The sequence below is a fragment of the Crocuta crocuta genome, unplaced genomic scaffold (assembly GCF_008692635.1).
Source record: "Crocuta crocuta isolate KB4526 unplaced genomic scaffold, BGI_CrCroc_1.0 scaffold38, whole genome shotgun sequence".
NCBI classification, from domain to species: Eukaryota; Metazoa; Chordata; class Mammalia; order Carnivora; family Hyaenidae; genus Crocuta; species Crocuta crocuta.
In genome coordinates, this window is record NW_027532605.1 from 3,785,049 (window position 1) to 3,804,753 (window position 19,705).

General features: G+C 37.4%; 1 protein-coding gene across 6 annotated transcripts in view; it reads right to left on the reverse strand.

Moving 5' to 3' along the window:
* Positions 1 to 18,823, reverse strand: part of AKAP19 (A-kinase anchoring protein 19) — a 63,464-nt gene extending 44,641 nt beyond the window's left edge. For 3 of the 6 annotated variants that reach the window (XM_077780250.1, XM_077780247.1, XM_077780249.1), the window contains exon 1: positions 9,758 to 9,865. The gene's annotated coding sequence lies outside the window, so the exon portion shown is untranslated. Of the gene's footprint in view, positions 1 to 4,402; positions 4,456 to 9,757; positions 9,866 to 18,740 lie in introns of those variants that run through there. The other 3 variants (XM_077780246.1, XM_077780248.1, XM_077780251.1) reach the window with 3 other exon arrangements.
* Between the last annotated feature and the right edge of the window lie 882 nt (positions 18,824 to 19,705).

Genomic DNA, 19,705 nt, shown 5'->3' on the forward strand with positions numbered 1-19,705 from the left:
ATAGATAAGTTACACTGTAGTAGTGTGAGTATAGTTAAGAATACTAAGGTTAAACACCAATACTAAAATTGTGTGTTAGAATTGAGGAAAATCCTTAAAAAGTGGTTGCAAACTATTTGTTGCTTTTTTATGTTGCAAATATGTATTTCGTCCCAAAAAAGTATCACTGTCTTATCTCACAAAGGAATTTTTAGAGATAGGTAATTCTAATGCTATTTAAACTGTCCCACAGGGTGCCTGGGTGGCTCAGTAGGTTAAGCGTCTGACTTCGGCTCAGGTCATGATCACACAGCTCCTGGGTTCGAGCCCCATGACGGGCTCTGTGCTGATGACTAGCTCAGAGCCTGGAGCCTGCTTCAGATTCGGTATCTCCCTCTCTCTCTGACCCTCCCCTGCTCATGCTGTTTCTCTCTCAGAAATAAATAAAACAATAAAAAAATAATAAAATAAAATAAACTTCCCAGATATTAGAAAAATGAAAACTTCCAGATTATTTTTAAATTATAACATTGATACTAAAACCTGATGAATTGCAAAAAAGATGACCAATTTTACTGTTGAATATCAATTGAAAAAGATAATAAAATATTAACAAACTATATTAAAAGAATAATGAATCATAATCAAATGGGTTTCCTCCACCACCACTTGCACAAGAATGGCTCAATAGTACAAAATATATAAATGTATTTTAACATATTAAAATATCCACAGAGAAAAATTGTGTTCATGTACATAGCTGTTGGAAAGACATTTGATAAAAATCAAATCTACTCTAGATTTTTTAAAAAGAACTCAAAATAAGAGTCCTTTATGTGCTCATACAGATTTTATATCAGCCCTAAGGCTAGCACATTTCCTAATGGAGAAACACTGGAGATATTCCTCATAAAGTCAGGAAATAGACAAAGATGTCTACAATCCCCACTACAGCTTCATATTGTCTAATTGATTGCCCAGTAACTCTAATATCACAGATAATTAAAGGAATAACAGTTGGAAAAATAAAAACCATTTATTTGTAGATAGTATAATTGTACACCTGGAAAATCCAAGAGATAGCAAATGAAAATGATGACAAAGAACTCAGCAAGGTAACAGTGAGACAAGGAAAATGAAGGACTCCATAAAAATATGCTTATTGCTCCTTTTTCCTGCTTCTATTCTTGCTGGGACCTGCACCTCCACCCCACTTTACACATGTCTTGTAAAGAGCATATATCCTTCTTGTAAGGGACAAGGAGTTAATGGTTCTCTAGGATAAATAACATCTAAAGAAGGACCCGTGAGAATGACTGGAGGCAGCTATCAAATGCACATTCCAGACTACCAATGCTAGACATCTCAATGCCAAGACTCCCCTGGCTCCAAGGAATGGCACCTGGGCTCTTGTCTTCGTTCTAACTGGTTCCTGGATGCCTATACATGTACAATACATAAGAACTCCATCCTCAAAAAGAAAAAAATCCAGATCCCTCCCTCCTTTCCTTTCTGAATCTCTCAGACACTCACTCTGGCTAGTATCTACTCTCTCTATATCTTCAGTAAACTCTGCTTTCATGTCCTGCTGGCTGACATTTGATTTCCATCCTGTGTGACCCTCTTGGATGGTCCTCAGACCTACTTTGCTGGCATCAAGCAGAATATAAATTTATTAATAAAGAGAAATTGAGTAACATACAAAATTAATATAAATGTATACGCATTTGACTTAAAAATAATAGACAAGGGGATGAAACTCAAGGGTATTATGCTAAGTGAAATAAGTCAGGCAGAGAAAGACAGACACCATATATTTTCGCTCATATGTGGAACAGAAGAAACATAACAGAAAACCATAGGGGAAGGGAAGGGGAAAATTAGTTAAGGAGACAGAGGGAGACAAACCACAAGTGACTCTTAAATACTGAGAACAAACTGAGGGTTGATGGGGGATGGGGGAGAGGGGAAAATGGGTGATAGGCATGGAGGAGGGCATTTGTTGGGATGAGCACTGGGTGTTATATGGAAACCAACTTGACAATAAACTATATTTTAAAAAATAGACAACTAAATCCCATTTCAATAACAATAAAATCCAAAATAATCAAGACTTACTAAGAAATATGCAGAACCTAAAGGAGGAATGTTCTAGTACTCACAAAGGATGTAAAAGTTAATTTGAACAAATGTAAAGACATACTATGTTCTTTGATAGGAAGATTCAATATCACAAAGCAATATGTTACATTTATAAATTACCAAGGAACAATTATAATAAAAATATAGACGATTTTCTGAAACTAGGTAAACTAATTTTAAAATTCTCATTAAAAATATGTGAATAAAAAAAAAATATGTGAATAAAGAAAAATAGCCCAGAAAATTCTGATAAAGAGCAATAATGGTACTGCTGTTACCAGATATTAAAACATACTAAAGTAATTTAAATTATCATGCATCTGTAATTATAAATGTAGACTTCTGGGGAAGATCATAGACTAGGAGGACCCTAAGTTTGCCTTGTCCCATGGATACAACTAGATAGCATTCACATTAGTGTAAATAACTCAGAAAACACCATGAAGACTGGCAGAACAAACTCTCCACAGCTAAATACAGGGAAGAGGCCACATTGAAGAGGATAGGAAGGGCAGAGATGTGATCCAGAGCTAAACAGACCCACACAAGTACCTGTAAGAGGGATGGAGCCAATGGCACAGAGAGGGGGAGAGAAATAGATTCTCACACTGGGGTACCCACATGGGAACACCAGAGGGGCCAGATTTCATGAGTTCTTATAATCAGTAAGACTTAAAACTTAGAACTTTAAAAATCAATGGCTTGGCTCTGGGAGAGCCAGGAAGGTCAGAAAAAACTCAGTTCCCTCCCTTAGAGAGACAGCACAACAAACAGCCCCTCAGAGATGCAGCGTAGAAGCAGTAGTTTGAAAAATGCTTAGGGTATATAGGAGGGAGATTTGTTTACTAACCTCAGAGTGGTCATGAAGATACTCCCAGATCTGAGAAAAGAGTGAAGAACCTCAGTGAGACCCTTAACAAAGAGATTGAAAACATAAAAAAGAACCACTCAGAGATGAAAAACTTAATAAATTAAATAAAAAATACAATAGCTAGAAAGCAGAAGAATGGATCAGCAAACTGAAGGACAGACTAATGGAAAATAATCAAGCTGAACAAGTGAGAGTGAAAAAATGAAAATAGACTTGGGGAACTAGGTGACACCATCAGGCATAATAACAGTCACATGATAGGGATTCCAAAAGGAGAAGAGAGAAAAAAGGGGGCAGAAGATTTATTTGAAGAAATAATAGCTGGAAAGTTCCTGAATATGGGGAAGGAGACAGAAATCCAGATCCAGAAGGAACAGAGAGGCCCCAACAAAACCAACCCAAAGAGGTCCACCTGAAGACACATGGTAATTAAAATGGCAAAAAGTAGTGATTAAAAGAGAATTTAAAAAAACAAGAAAAAGGAAATAGTTATATACAAGAGAAATCTCATAAGGCTACCAGTGGGTTTTTCAGCAGAAACTTTGCAAGTCAGAAGGGAGTGGCATGATACATTCAAAGTGTTAAAAGGAAAAAACCCTGCAGCCAAGAATACTCTATCCAGAAAGGCCTTCATTCAGAATAAAAGGAGAGATAGAGTTTCCCAGACAAACAAAAGTTAAAGGAATTCATGATCACTAAACCAGCCCTACAGGAAATATCAAAGGGGACTTGATGAGTAGAAACAAAAGACCATAAGAAGGAGTAAAAAAGGTAGTAAACAAGTAGTAAAAATAAGTATATCTATAAAAATTAATCAAGGTAATCACAAAATAAAGTTTGTGAAGTAGGACACTAGATACCTAAAACATGGAGAGTAGAGGAGTAAAGAAGAGGTTCAAACTTAAAGTGATCATCAACTTAATGTAGACTTCTATATGCATAAGATGTTATAAACAAATCAAATGGCAACCACAAATCAAAAAACAGTCATGTATATGCAAAAAGTAAAGAGAACGGAATCCAAGTATATCACTACAGAAAGCCAACTAACTGTGAGACAAGAGAGCAAGAGAAGAAAGAAAAAGAGAAAAACTACAAAAACAGCAGAATAAGTAACAAAATGGCAGTAAGCACACACCTGTCAATAATTACTTTGAATGTAAATAGACTAAATGCTCCAATCAAAAAATAGAGGGGCACAGAAGGATAAAAAGATGAGACCTATCCATATGCTGCCTACAAGAAACTCATTTCAGACCTAAAGATACAAGGTAATTGAAAGCCAAGGGGTGGAGAAGGATTTTTCATACAAATCGATATGAAAATAAAGCTGAGGTAGCAATACTTATATTGGAAAAATAGACTTTAAAACAAAGATCATAACAAGAGACAAAGAAGGTCATTACATACTTATAAAGGGAACAATCCAACAGGAATATATCACAGGACACCTGGGTGGCTCTATTCATTAAGTGTCTGACTCTTGGTTTTGGCTCAGTTTATGATCTCACAGTTCATGAAATCAAGCCCCACATTGGACTCTACACTCATGATGTAGAGACTGCTTGGGATTCTCTCTCCCTATCTCTCTACCCCTCCCTAAAATAAGTGAGCTTAAAAAACAAAAAAACTTAAAAAAAACAACATAGGGGTGACTGGGTGGCTCAGCTGGTTAAGCGTCTGACTTCAGCTCAGGTCATGATCTCACAGTCCATGGGTTTGAGCTCCATGTCGGGCTCTATGGTGACAGCTTGGAACCTGGAGCATGTTTCAAATTCTGTCTCCTCCTATCTCTTCCCCCCCTGCACTCACACTCTGTTTCTCTCTCTCTCTCTCTCTCTCTCAAAAATAAATAAACATTTTTAAAAAGACGACACAACAATTGTAAATATTTATGCACCCAACATGAAAGCACCCAAAATCATAAAGTAATCAACAGTAACACAAGTATGGATCTTTAACACTCCACTTACATCAATGGATAGATCATCCAAACAGAAAATCAACAAGGAAACAGAGGTTTTGAATGTCACATTGGACCAGAGGGATCTAACAGACATTCAGAACATTCCATCCTAAAACAGAATATACATTCTTTTCAAGTGCATATATAACACTCTCCACAATAGATCACATATGAGGCCAAAATTAAGTCTCAATAAATTAAAAAAGATGAAAGTCATACCATGCATCTTTTCTGACCACAATGCTATGAATCTAGAAATCAACCATAAAAAAAATTCTGGAGACAGCACAAATACATGGAGTTTATATAATATGCTACTAAACAATGAATGGGTCAAACAAGGAATCAAAGAGAAATAAAAATATACATGGAGGCAAATGAAAATGAAAACACAAAAATTCAAAATCTTTGGGATGCAGCAAAATTTGTTCCAAAGTGGAAGTTTATAGCAACACAGGCCTATCTGAAGAAGCAAGAAAGATCTCAAATGAACAACTTAACTTTACACAAGAACAAACAAAACCCCAAACCAGTAGAAGGAAGGAAATCATAAAGATTAGAACAAAAAGAAATGACATAGAATCTAAAAAAAAAAAAAAAATGCAAGAGATCAATAAAACCAGGAGCTGGTTTGTATAGGTCAATAACTTGATAAACCTTTAATCAGATGAATTTAAAAAATAGAAAGGGAGAGAGGGAGAAAACTCAAATAAAGAAAATTAGAGATGAAGGAGGAAAAAGAACAATGGATACCACAGAACTATAAAGGATTATAAGAGAATATTATGAAAAATTATATGCCAACAAATTGGACAACTGAGAAGAAATAGATAAATTCCTAGAAATGTATAACCTCCCAAAACTGAATCAGGAAGAGGTAGAAAATTTGAACAGACTGATTACCAGCAATGAAATTGAATCAGTAATCATAAAACTTTCAACAAACAGAAGTCCAGTACCAGACAGCTTCACAGGTGAATACACCCAAATATTTAAAGAAGAGTTAGGAGTGCACCTAGCTGGCTCAGTTGGAATGGCATGATTTCAGCGTTGTCAGTTCAAGCCCCATGTTGGGTGTGGAGCTTACTCAAAAACATTAAAAAAAAAATAAGGAAGAGTTAATATAATTTTCTTAAACTATTCAAAAAAATAGAAGAGGAAAGAAAGCTTCCAAATTCATTATATAAGGTCAGCATTACCCTGTCACCAAAACCAAATAAAGACACTACAAAAAAAAGAATTACAGACCAATATTTCTGATGAACATAGATGCAAAATTCCTCAACAAAATATTGGCAAACTGAATCCAACAATACATTAATGAAGTCTTTCACCACGATCAAGTGGGATTTATTTCTGGGAGTTCAATATTCACAAATCAGTGTGATATAGCACATCAACAAGAGAGGGAATAAAAGTCATATGATTATTTCAATAGATGGAGGAAAAAAGCATTTGACAAAGGACAACATCCATTTATGATAAAAAACACTCAACAAATTCACTTTAGGGGGAACATACCTCAACATCTTAAAGGCCATATAAGAAAAACCCACAGATAGCATCATACTCAATGGTGAAAACCTGAAAACTTTCTCCCTAAGGTCAGAATGTTCACTCTTACCACTTTTATTCAACTTAGTACTGAGAATCCTAGCCACATCAATCAGAAAAGAGAAAGAAATAAAAGGCATCTAAATTGGTACCAAAAAAGTAAAACTTTTACTATATGAAGGTGACATGATACTATATGTGGAAAACCCTAAATACCCCACTGAAAAACTACTAGAACAGATTGTTGAATTCAGTAAAGTTGCAGGACACACAACTGATATATAGAAATCCACTGCATTTCTATACTCTTATAATGAAGCAGCAACAAGAGAAATTAAGCAAACAATCCCATCTATACACTAATAATGAAGTAGCATCAAGAGAAGTTAAGCAAAGAATCCCATTTACATTTGCACCAAAAATAATAAAATACCTAAGAATAAGCTTAACTAAAGAGATGAAAGACCTGTACTCTGCTATAAACACTGATGAAAGAGAATGGAGATGACACAAACAAATGGCAAGACATTTCATGATCATGGATTGGAAGAACAAATGTTTTTAAAATATCCATACGACCCAAAGCAATCTACAGATTTAATATAATCCCTATCAAAATCTAGTTTTTCACAGAACTAGAACAAACAATTTTATAATGTGTATGGAACCACAAAAGAGCCCCAATAACTAAAGCAATCTTGAAAAAGAAAAAAAAAACTGGAAGAATCACAATCCCAGATTTTAAGTTACACTACAACGCTGTGGTAATCAAAACAGCATGGTACCAGCACAAAAACAGACACAAAGATCAATAGGACAGAAGAGAGAGCCCAGAGATGAACCTATAATTATATGGTCAATTAATCTTTGATTAAGGAGGCAAGAATATACAATAGGTAAAAGATAGTCCCTTCAGTAAATGGTGCTGGGAAAACTGAACAGCTATATACAAAAGAATGAAACTGGACCACTTTCTTACACTTTATACAAAAATAAACTTAAAGTGGATTAAAGACCCAAATGTGAGACCTGAAACCATAAATATCCTAGAAGAGAGCACAGGCAGAAATTTCTCTGACATTGGCAACAGAAACATTTTTTCTAGATAGGTCTCCAGATGCAAGGGAAACCAAAGCAAACATAAACTATTAGGACTACATCAAAATAAAAATCTTCTTGACAGTGAAGGAAACAATCAACAAAACTAAAAGACAACCCACTACATGGGAGAAGGTAGTTTCAAATGACATACCTGATAAATGGTTAGTATCCAAAATGTAAAAAGAACTTATAGAACTTACACATACACACACACACATAATCCAATTAAAGATGGGCAGAAGACATGAACAGACATTTCTCTAAAGAAGACATAAGGTTGGCCAACACATGAAAAGATGCTCAACATCACTAATCATCAGGGGAATGCAAATCAAAACCACAGTAAGATATCACCTCATACCTGTTAGAATGGCTAAACCTGAAGGAAAAAAGTGTTGACGAGGATGTGGAGAAAAGGGAACACTCCGTGAAGGGTATGCAAACTGGTAAATTAGGGCAGCCCCTGTGGGGAACATTATAGAGGTTCCTCAAATGTTAAAAATAGAACTACCATATGATCCAGTAATTCCACTACTGGGGATTTACCCAAAGAATACAAAAACACTAACTTGGAAAGATATACACACCCTTCTGTTTATGGCAGCATTATTTACAAGAGCCAAAATATGAAGGAATCCAAATGTCCATCGAAAGGTGAATAGATAAAGAAGTGGTCTATACATGCAATGAAATATTATTCAGCCATAAAAAAGAATTAAATCTTGCCATTTGCAACAATGTGGATGGAGCTGGGAATATAATGCTAAGTGAAGTAAGTTAGTCAGAGAAAGACAAATATCATGATTTCACTCCTGTGTGGAATTTAGGAAACAAAACAACAAACAATAAAGAGAGACAACCCAAAAACAAACTCTTAACTATTGTCTCATGAGACTACAAGCTTCATGAATTCAGGGACTGTTTTCCTCAGTACTTTGAAAAATGCCTGGCACGTCTTAATCAGTAAAGATTTGTGAGAAGAAAGAATAAATTAACCTCCATAAACTTACAAAATGATACCCTTATCCTCTTTTTCCAGATATGGAAATAGAGGATCAGAAAGGTCGGGTGATCTATCCAGCATCCCCAAACACTGTGCACATCTAAATTCCATGTTCTTGAATGCTACTCTGTCTCCCAAATGCAGAGGGGCTTCTTATGAAAATAAATAAGAAAGTCCTGGAAGCAGCATAGGCAGCTGAAGAGGAGGGCAGTCTGGTTCTTGTTAATAAGGTTATGGTTACAGAAAAGGAGCAGGCTCAATTTGAGGGTGCTGGAGATGAAGTAAGCTCCTCAGGGTTTCAACCTCACATCATAATAATGATGTGATGAGGGAAGTGGGTTTGCAAAAGGATACCACTCTCAGAGGGTCCTGTGGAACGGAAAGAAGAGACTGGACGGCAGGAGGACAATGAGACAGGAAAGGGCGTGAGGCTTTCCAGCAGCCGTGGGGATAAAAGCATGAGTCTGTGGTTGACTGAAAGCAAGTGTCTACTTTGGGAAGTATTTGTAGACTCTGGGAACAAGCAGCTTGGACAGAATCAGGGGGGCTGAACTGCTCAGGTGTATCAGGAAGTACTCAACCAGGACGAGCCTACGTTATTTATTATCTTCCTCTAAGTTCTCTGAGCACTCTTCTGCCTGGAGAGACTTCTACTTACTAGGATAGCCTGTATGCCCCTCATCAAGTTCTGGCATAACCCCCAGTTCCTCTTGAAACTCCTGCTTCACTGCTATGAACTGAGCTACATCCTGCTCCAAAGGCCAGGAGCAAGAACATAAATCACACTCAGCAGCAGAAGGAGAGGAGTGTCTGCACAAGAAGGCCAGGGATGGATTTTCCAGGAGGAGAATAAAATGTTTAAAGTTTCTGGGGTATGTATAATACCACATTTTATGCTCTCAGAAGTGGGTGTAAATCTGAGTATAGTCTTAGACCACTTAAAAAACTGGCAGGCTTCAAAGGAATGGACACCATCAGCTTTCAAAATGTAGAAGCTCCTGACTTCAGACATATTCCATTATGGTTAAAAATCTGTGCAGTTATATTTAGAGAGGGACAAAAAGGAGTAATATTAGGTTTATTGTGTCAATCACTAGAAAGGAAAATAGTTAGTATTGAGAGTTGCTGAGAAAAACTATACCTTAAAACTGAAATCCAAATAATCCCGAACAGGTATCTTGTGAAGTGTGTAGAAACAGTCTGGTGGCTCCTGGAAGTCAACCACAGCTGGTTCCCAGGCTCCCTTTGCCTGGAAACAGTTGCTAGGCAGTACTAGATTTCCTCACAAATGCACTTTTCACCCAGTGATGGGTATTATGATAACACACATGGCACCTCCCAATCAATTTTTCTGCTCCTGTTTCATTAAAGGCAAGAGACTCTGGTCAACATGATTGATGACGGCGCTGAATTGTGCCAGTCTATTTCCTGAACAAAAAGATTAAGATCTTTGTCTTCTAGGTCTAGGAGTATTTAGAAAAGTCTGAGAGCTACATATTTCCTTTGTTCTTAATTCCTTTGAAGCTAGTGGAAATGCTGTCCAGGGACCAGAATAATGGAATAGTGGATGTGAGACTCATCGACCTTCAAGTTCTCTGATCGATTCACAAAAAAACAATACTGCAATTCATTTAACTTAAGCTTACTTTAAAAATATTTAGTAGACAGATTCTGAGAATTTGAAAGGTATAAAGAAAACAAAGATATTGTTCTAGAATTCTAAGGTTTTACCTTTATATTGATGGTACGGATGTGCACAGTAATACAAAATGAAGCCCAATGTGGGGCGAGATCTCACAAACCATGAGATCATGACCTGAGCCGAAATTAAGAGTTGGACGCCTAACAGACTGAGCCACCCAGGTTCTCCCTTTCCTCTCTTTTTCCTACCACTCCCGCCCTCTGCAAATTTGTGATTTTGTGGGCCAAATTCTGTGTGCTTCTTCTTCCCTTACCTAAAGTCATAGTTCTGTAATCTACTCTATTTTGCCCTTAAACAAGTATGTATCCAGGAGCTTTTATTGTGGACTTTAAGTAAATATTAACCACAACTAAAGATATCTTTTTGTTGTTAGAGAAGGAGGTAAAATGAAACAGTATTCCTTTCATTTCTCTTAGATGTTTTACAATGCCAGATAAAATAGTTGTTTGAGATCTGAAAAATAAATTTTGTGGGTTTCTCTCATATATGAGAATCAGGAATTATTCAAGGATTAAACTTTTTTTAAAAAGACACCGTAAAGACGCTTTTGGTTTACTATAGTATTTTTTATACATATTTATACAACATCATTTTCTGTTAATAAAATTTTAATTATATAATCATACTTTCCAGTATGCAATGTACTCTCATTTTCAATATATTACTTCTGGAGTAATTAATAAATCTGAATTATTAAAGATATTATTGTTTTTAAAAAGATTTTGAGGGCCTTCAAAAATATCTCCTCATATATTTTTCATAGCTAGTTATAGAAGTAATTTGTTGAATTATAGAATAAATCTATAGCTCTGAGACCTTTCATGCTGTTTCATTAATTTGTCTCCTCTTTCCAAAATATAATTAAGTGTATGGAGGAGGAGGGATTTATTTTGGTTCCCTTAGTATTACGCTCATTAATTTATAGAAAAGCATCTTGCCCCACAAACTCTTATTTTAGTAGAAACTGTCTTTAGGGTGCCATGTCAGCCACCATGATCTTTGTGTCACAGATTTCCCAGGATGCATCCCGAATGAGTGCTAGGAAAAGAGAAAGCTCTCTCAGATAATTTACTATTACAGCATTGATTTCTGTATCGATTACAGAGTGGCTGATTTCATAGCTTTCTTGGCTCACAGCATTTACATCAAGTCCAAATTTGTACTTTGTAGAAAGTTGTTTTAAAGAACTCCTGGAAATCCAAAACGGTTTCATTAGGGTGACACAGGGAACAAAAAATCCTCTAAATTTTTTAGAGGCCATCATTTCACTGATAGAGATGGGCTTCCTATAGTCAACTTAACTGCAGTGAGTCTTGTAATCATGGGTTATCTGGATTTGGCAAGGCTATGGATTCCCACACTCCAACATTTAGGAGCATATAAACTTGGAAGAATGAAGAAATTTTCTGAATGCTCTTGAATTAAATGTAAAAGACCTGAGGTGGAGGAAGAATTTAAAAGCTAATCATTCTATGTATTGATACACTTCATGAAGGCACAAGACTGATTTTTATTACCTACAGAATAACTAGACTTCATACCCCAATACCAAGCAGCTTTGCAAAAAAAAAAAAAAGATTTAGGAGGAGCAAACAAAGAAAAAAAAATCACAGGTAAAGTTTCGCAGGTAAAATAAAAACTACATAAAAAGAAAGATAGTATAAGTGAACTAAAAATTAGACTACTAAGGAACAAGGATAATTTGACAGTGAAAATCAGAAAACAAATTAATTTTTAAGTGTATGTTTAAAAAGACTGATGAGAAATGAGGAAAATTAAGATAAAAGTAGACTTTAAAAGTGAGATCAAGAAACACAATAATTAAACGACTCTCTTACACCGAGACATTTCTCGGATATTCCATATTTTGTATAAAGAGAAGTGATCCTCTTAACAGGAATAAACCCTCAGTGGTGCTTTGTTAATCAATTTTTACATGTTAATACAATAGAATATGAAATAGTCATCAATACAATGAGTAAGAAGTGTTTCTAAGAAAAAAAAGCTACATCAGACTGTAAAAAAACATTGTTGAGTCAAAGAATGAGAATGATACTTAGAATCATGTTACATTACTTACTTGCCTTCAAGAACAGTAGGGTTTGAATCACTTCAATCACAAAAACAAAAAGCAAGTCAAAGTCTACCTTAGAATGGAATGGATTAAATCAGTAAACAGAAGAAATGAGTCCAACTAATGTGAGAAGATCAAATAGGGTCGGCCAGGCAAGGTTGTATTTTAAAGAGACCAATAGGGAAGTGAGCAGAAGCTTAGACAAGACAGAAAATGCTACCTACACAGGGGTCTGATTCCAGTCATCCTCTCTCCATTTCTAACCCCTTGACAACACTCTTCGGAGACCATTCTTTCCATGAAGGGCATGAGCATACTTCTCTTTGGTAGTTATTTTCACTTTGAATTCAAATGCAGCCTTTATCAATGGCCTACAATGAATGCAGCCACTTTTTTCCTAATAACAAACTCACCACTAGGTTGCAGTCTTAGCTCAACTGCTTCTTTAAGAACATCTGCAGGCAGTCAACCACTTTAACTGTTGAGCACGTACTACTTTTCCCTGGTGACAAGAGTTGATACAAGCCACACTCACTTTATCAACCAGTGCAGCAGCTCACCTACATTTTGTAGCAGATACAGTGTTTTGCAAGAGCATCAAAACTCACAAATTGCTCCCTACTACCTTCCCCTCCCCCACCCAAAATACCCTCACAATCTGCCCATCAGAAAAAATACTCACTCATCAGCAGGCAACCTCTTAAGAGTTTTCCTCCACTAGAAAGCACATGGACATGTAACCAACAAAAATCATTTCTGGAGTATTTTAAGCTGCTATTTTCAATACAGGATCAACACTTAAATAACAGGTACATCATTACTTCCTCTTCATTTCCAGGGCTTTTCTTGGGTTCAAAGACCCCATATATAAGACCTCATCAGCCTTGTGCTGATTCCTTTGAGAAGTACCCCTTTCTGTAATCATTGTAGGCATTTCCAGGAGTAATTTCCCAAATGAGCCTCAGGTAATATTCATTCTTTTATCTCTAAAAGCATATTAAATTTTTTTTTAATGTTTATTTATTTTTGAGGGGGAGAGAGAGACAGAGCACCAGCGGGGGAGGGGCAGAGAAAGAGGGAGATACAGAATCTGAAACAGGTTCCCGGCTCTGAGCTGTTAGCATAGAGCCCGACATGGGGCTCAAACTCACAAATCGTTAGATCATGACCCGAGCTGAAGTTGGACACTTAACCAACTGAGCCACCCAGTAGTCCCTCTAAAAGCATATTTCTTTTTTATTAAAAAAATTTTTAGTGTGCATTTCTGAGAGAAACAGAGTGTGAGTATGGGAGGGGCAGAGAGAGAGAGAGGGAAAGAGAGAGAAGGGGACACAGAATCCAAATCAGGCTCCAGGTTCTGAACTGTCAGCACAGAGTCTGGAGTGGGGTTCGAACTCACGAACTGTGAGATCATGACCTGAGCTGAAGTGGGACGCTCAACTGACTGAACCACCCAGGTGCCTCTAAAAGGATATTTTTAAAGAAACTTGACACTTATTTTATTTTATTTTATTTTGATAGAGCGAGTGTACAAATGGGGGAGGGGCAGAAAGAGAGGGAGAGAGAGAATCCCAAGCAGGCTCCACACTGTTAGTCCACAGCCCAATGGGGAGTTTGAACTTATGAGCCACGAGATCATGACCATAGCCTAAATCAAGAGTCAGATGCTTAACCAACTGAGCCACCAAGGTGGCTTTTATTTTTAAAGGGAAAACCCAGGGATGGACAAAAATAAAATAAGGAAATGAAATAGTAATGTCTTATTCATAATGTATTTGAATCCTTTTGATTCCTTTTCTAGTAGAAGTGCTCCTAAATATTAAGTTTTCCTCCCTTGAATGACTCATAAGTTTTGTGGATGTTTTTGGGTGGGGAGGCAGAGAACGGCCATCACAAATTTGTCTGGAGGAAATGCATAGATATTTCATTTGGAATATATTTTAAAAAATATTTCCAATAATACTAAATCATCTAATAATAATTTAAAATTAAATCATACATAATTATAATTCCCCCAAATTCCTACAAGATAAAGCAACTGGGAATAGTCGCATAAAACAGACAATATTTATTTAGAGCCTAATGCAGGCCAGACCACATAGTCAGTGCTTGCATGCACTGTTTCATTTGATCTGCCCCCAAACCCTGTAAAGTAAATTCTTTTATTATCCAGGCAGTTTTCCCTTTGCGTGGTAGATAATACAAGACTATAAAAATGACTGTGCAGGCTGAAAATATGCAGAGATTCTAGGAATCAATGGGAAAAATTACAATCGTTCATGACTTTAAAAATGTTTTGTCAATTCTCCTATTGTTAGTTAGAATCTAAATCTATGAAGAAATCTAAAAATTTATAAAATTAGTAAATTAGCATACTATAGTTTAAAACATCAAAAACATATAGAACTGAAGTATTTTATTCCTTGAGACTTACTTATAAACCCAAGTTATAAACTTATATAGAGTAGTCTGAACAGCTCCAGTTTCCTTCCTCCTGTCATGTATCTTACAATATGGACCCAGCGACTTTTTTACTCTTTGGCAAAGTGGCATACTCCGTTCTCACTTTGGATCAGCTTATCCTTTATCAATGTCATGACATATTGTTGAGACTTCATTTAGTGGGGAGTTTCTTTTTTTTAATTTGTTTTCTTTTTTTAACATTTATTTTTGAGAGAGAGAGGAAGAGAGAGAGCACAGGTTGGAGAGGGGCATAGAGAGAGGGAGACACAGAATCTGAAGCAGGCTCCAGGCTCTGAGCCAGCTGTCAGCACAGAGCTGGATGTGGGGCTCAACCTCAAGAGTCAGGAGATCATGACCTGAGCGGAAGTCTGATGGTTAACCAAATGAGCTACCAGGCTCCCCTAGTGGGAAGTTTCTTATCATCGTCTCCCTCTGGGACATTTTTCTTTTTTTTCTTCATATTACTTCCTTCGTGTTGCTAAGGTGGCCTTCACTGTTTCTCTGGTGACAGCAATGACAGCATTCCCATGGTCAGCTATTTCTTCTTTCCCTTCATTTATGTTTGATCTCAATTTCATGTCTAGTGTCAACACTTTTCATATCTTTGCTGCATTTTATCTTTTTTGGCTCATTTCTTCTTTTGGTTAGCGATTATTGTAAAATGTCACATGTGTTTATCACTGGGCACCAAGGAGGCAACACAATACAGGCTTTGTGGTCTGTGCATGAAGTGAATAACAGGTGCACAGTGCCAATCATGGACAGACTTTGAAAAAGGTGATGTGATAGGTTATTGACTGTGTTGCGTGTCTAATTATTTTACATGGCAATTTGAAACTGAAATGCTAGTAACAAAGTTTGTATTTTATGCAATTACTCATAGTTACTCTATGTGGTAACTGCAGTTTGAACTGTGTTGTTGGAAAATGGTGTAATTTAACTAAATGATGGTTACTGAAATGTGTACATGTTGAAACTGTGCAAAGCAAGGACTGCATATATTCATTTTAAGTGTAAGAAGGACAAGAAAGGTTAAGTAATTTTCCTGGTGTCATATAGCAAGTAAGGAGCCAAACTAAGTTTCAACCCTAATATTTTATAGCTGTAAGACTCAGGTCTTCATATTTTTTAACCTCTTCATTCCCTTTACCTATTAACTCCCCCCAATCCCCCTCCCCCTGACCACTCTCCCTCTGGAAACCACCAGTTTGTTCTTTGTATTTAAGTACTGGTTGTTTGCTCATTTGTTTTGTTCTTCAGATTCCACATATAAGTGACATTGCATGGTATTTGTCTTTCTCTGACATATCTCATTTAGCGTAATACCTTTCAGATCCATCCATGTTGTTGCAATTGGCAAAAGTTCATTCTTTTTATAGCTGAGTAATATTCCATTGTGCATACATACACATCTTATTTATCCATTCATCTATCAATACATACCTAGGTTGCTTTCATATCTTGGCTATTGTAAATAATGCTGCAATAAACATTGGGGTGCATATGTCTTTTCAAATTAGTGTTTTCATATTCTTTGGTTAAATGTCCAAAAGTGGAATTACTGGATAATATGTTATTTCTTTTTAAAAATTTTTCAGGGACCTCTGTACTGTTCTTTTCAGTGGCTGCAGCAGTCTTCATTCCCACCACAGTGCACAAGAGTTCCTTTTCCTCTACATCCTCCCAATGCTTGTTATTTGTTGTGTTTTATCCAGCCATTTTGACAGGCATGAGATGGTATCTCCTTGTAGTTGAGGTCTTAACAATTTTGAATTGCTTTGACGACAGTGCCTTGAATTCTGCTTAATGATGTGTCTTTTACTTTTCAGTTTAACAAAGTGACAGTATCTCATGTTTTGAGGACTATTTAACTACTCCCTAGTCTGTGTTTCCTAAACTGTGTTCCAAGGTACTGTTAATAGGCATGGTAGAGACCCTAGAACAGGGTCCCTGGGGCCAAGTGGACATTAAGGAGGCAAGGGTGAGTGGAGGAGTCAACAGGAGAAGAGCCAGACCTGTGAAATGAGGAGAGGAATGAAGAGGCCTTGTAGAATCTGATAGGCCTGCATCAGGATTTGGGCTTTTATTCTTAGATGGAAAACTACTGAAGGATTGTGAGCAGAAGATTGTGCTGGAAGAGAAATGAGTGAGCATCCTTCTCTTTTCTCAGGCCTGGTAATTAATGGGAAGGAGGTGCAGGGGAGAGAGGTAGACAGAGAGAAAAGCAGATATGAGAACCACTGTGCTCTCTTGGCTTTGACCTGGTGATGGGGAAGAATGCTCAGCATTTGAGGGAAATACTGAAGGTAAAGGAGCAGTGCTTGCCCCACTCTAGAAGAAAGTTCTCTCAGGTTGTCCCCACCCAAACCCAACATAGAGCAGTTATATGTTGACATAGTATGATCAGATAGAGAGAGGCCAAGAGGTTATTTCTGGGCTGAGAATCTTTCCAATTTAGTGGCCATGCAGGGAAGGTGGCCAGAAGGTGGCTACAGGGTAGACTTCTTACCTCTTACACGTAGGGCTCTATTGCAGTCACAGATTTCAAAGGGGAGCCTTGCTAACTCAAAGCATGCTCCCCAGATGGGCTGTGTCAGCATCATCACCACCTAGGAACTTTTTGAAAAATTTAAATTCTCAGGCTCTACCTAAAACCTTCTTAATCAGAATCTATGCAGATGAAGTCCAAGCATTTGTATTTTTAACAAGCTATTCTGGTGTTTCTTATTCCTGTTAAAGTTTGAGAAGCACTTGTCCCTAGCATCATCAGAAGCTGAAAGTGAAGCTGACTGAGTCCATCAGTGAGTCCCACGGGGATCTTTGCCTAAACTAGAAGGAAGCGCAGCCTCCTTCAGCCACCAGACAGATAGGCTGCCCAGCATGCAAAGGAAGTAGTCAAGATAAAGCACTGGGAATGTCAGAAACCTATCTTAACTCCATGCCTTCCAGCCACACAAGCCATATACCTCTCTTAATAATAATAGTATACCTTATTTTAGACATCTGACCTTCTTGGAAGAAGGAAAAGGATAGATAAGACACTGGGCATTTTATGCAAGTGAACTCAAGTACTTCCTAAAAGAACTACAGTTGACCCTTGAACAACACAGGGGTGAGGGACACCAAACCCCTACACAGCTGAAATTCCATGTGTAACTTTTGACTCCCCTAAAACAGCTACTAATAGGCTACTGTTGACCAGATGGCTTACCGACAACATAGTTAACATATATTTTGTATGTTATCTGTTGTATTCTATACTGTATTCTTACAATAAAGCTACATAAAAGAAACTGCTGCTAAGAAAACCAGAAGGATTTTCTGTACTGTACTGTACTGTAAAAAAAAGTCTGCATATAAGTAAATCTGCAGTTCAAGCCTATGTTGGTCAATGGTCAACTATATTTAAAATATTGTATGGAAATGTAAACTAGACTGGACTTTCCATTTTTGTTTTGTTTTATTTTTCAAAGCAGCTGATGGGGAGCATGGGAAGCATGGGAAGAAGACCAGATCTGCTACAAAGTGACAAAGCCTCCAAGCTATCTGCACATTTGGATTGTTGTATTACAATTACCCATGTTAACACGCATTGTCAATCCCCAAGAGTGAAAGGCTGTGAAGCATTTCCACACTTATTTCAACACAGAAGCCTGTGTTTTTCTCCAAGAGTAATAAAAGCTAACCCTGCTTGTGCGCTTACTATCTTCCAGGGACTATATAAAGTAAAACTATGCCCCAATAACACTATGGAATAACCCAGAAGTAGTTTCTGTACCATTCCCACTGCAGCAGAGGAAATTTGCAGCGAAGCTAATGAAGCTCAGGGGTGCTTCTCACTTGCATAGGCCTCTTCCAAGGCCCTGTCTCTAATTTTGTACTTACAGTTTTGTATGTTTTTCTTTAAAAGAGCCACAATATTTCAGCTGCACTATCTCTTGCCACCTGACTGACACCTGCTGAAACGCAAGGTCCATAACAGAGCTCACCTGGTAAAGAAAAGTGACAGGAGAAAAGATCTGCATTAGCCATTTGCATCTTAGAGATTAGGAAGCTGAGATATACAGATATACAGATAGTAAGTTATTCAATCACACCATTAGTGTTCCTCAGGAGCTGGGGTTTGCATCCTAGTCATCTGACCCCACACCCCACACCCTTAATCACTAGGCCATACTGCCTCTCTCTAACTTGTGATGTTATTTCCATTATAAACTAGTTTTGCAATGTGTTTATAGTAGACCAGGTCAGGCATCTTGGGGGAAAAGAATCAATCCACCTACATACACTCATACAGAGTTAAATAGCCACATGAGAGTTTAAGGATAAAGCAAACCCAGTTCTGCCAGATGGAAAACCAAGTTCAGGCTGCTGGCTCCAACCTTACCTCCAACTGTGGGCCAGAAAGGACCAGAAGAGGCCAGAAGAGGGAGGAAGAAATATATGAAACTGAGAGCCATGACCAGCAATGGAAACCAACCTTATGGGTGTTCCTTATGAACAAGAAGGTAGTGTAAGCCCGATGTAGAGTGAAAACAGTGGTGAGGGAAGAGGGACGGGCCAGAGGGCCACAACTGAGATATGGATAGAGATTGAAAGTGCTGATGGCAAGTTCTTCTTTCCCTCTCACTCTCCTGTGGGAACCTAAAACTGGGAGTGGCAACCATAGTCTGTCAGCTAAACTGGGGCCAGAACTAGAATATACCTCTTCATTTTAATGTTGGAAGTTTGACCAACATTAAAGGCTTGCAGATTTGTAGAGAAATCAGAACTCTGCAAAATAGGACATTTGCTGTCCATTCACACACACACACACACACACACACACACACACACACACACACACACAC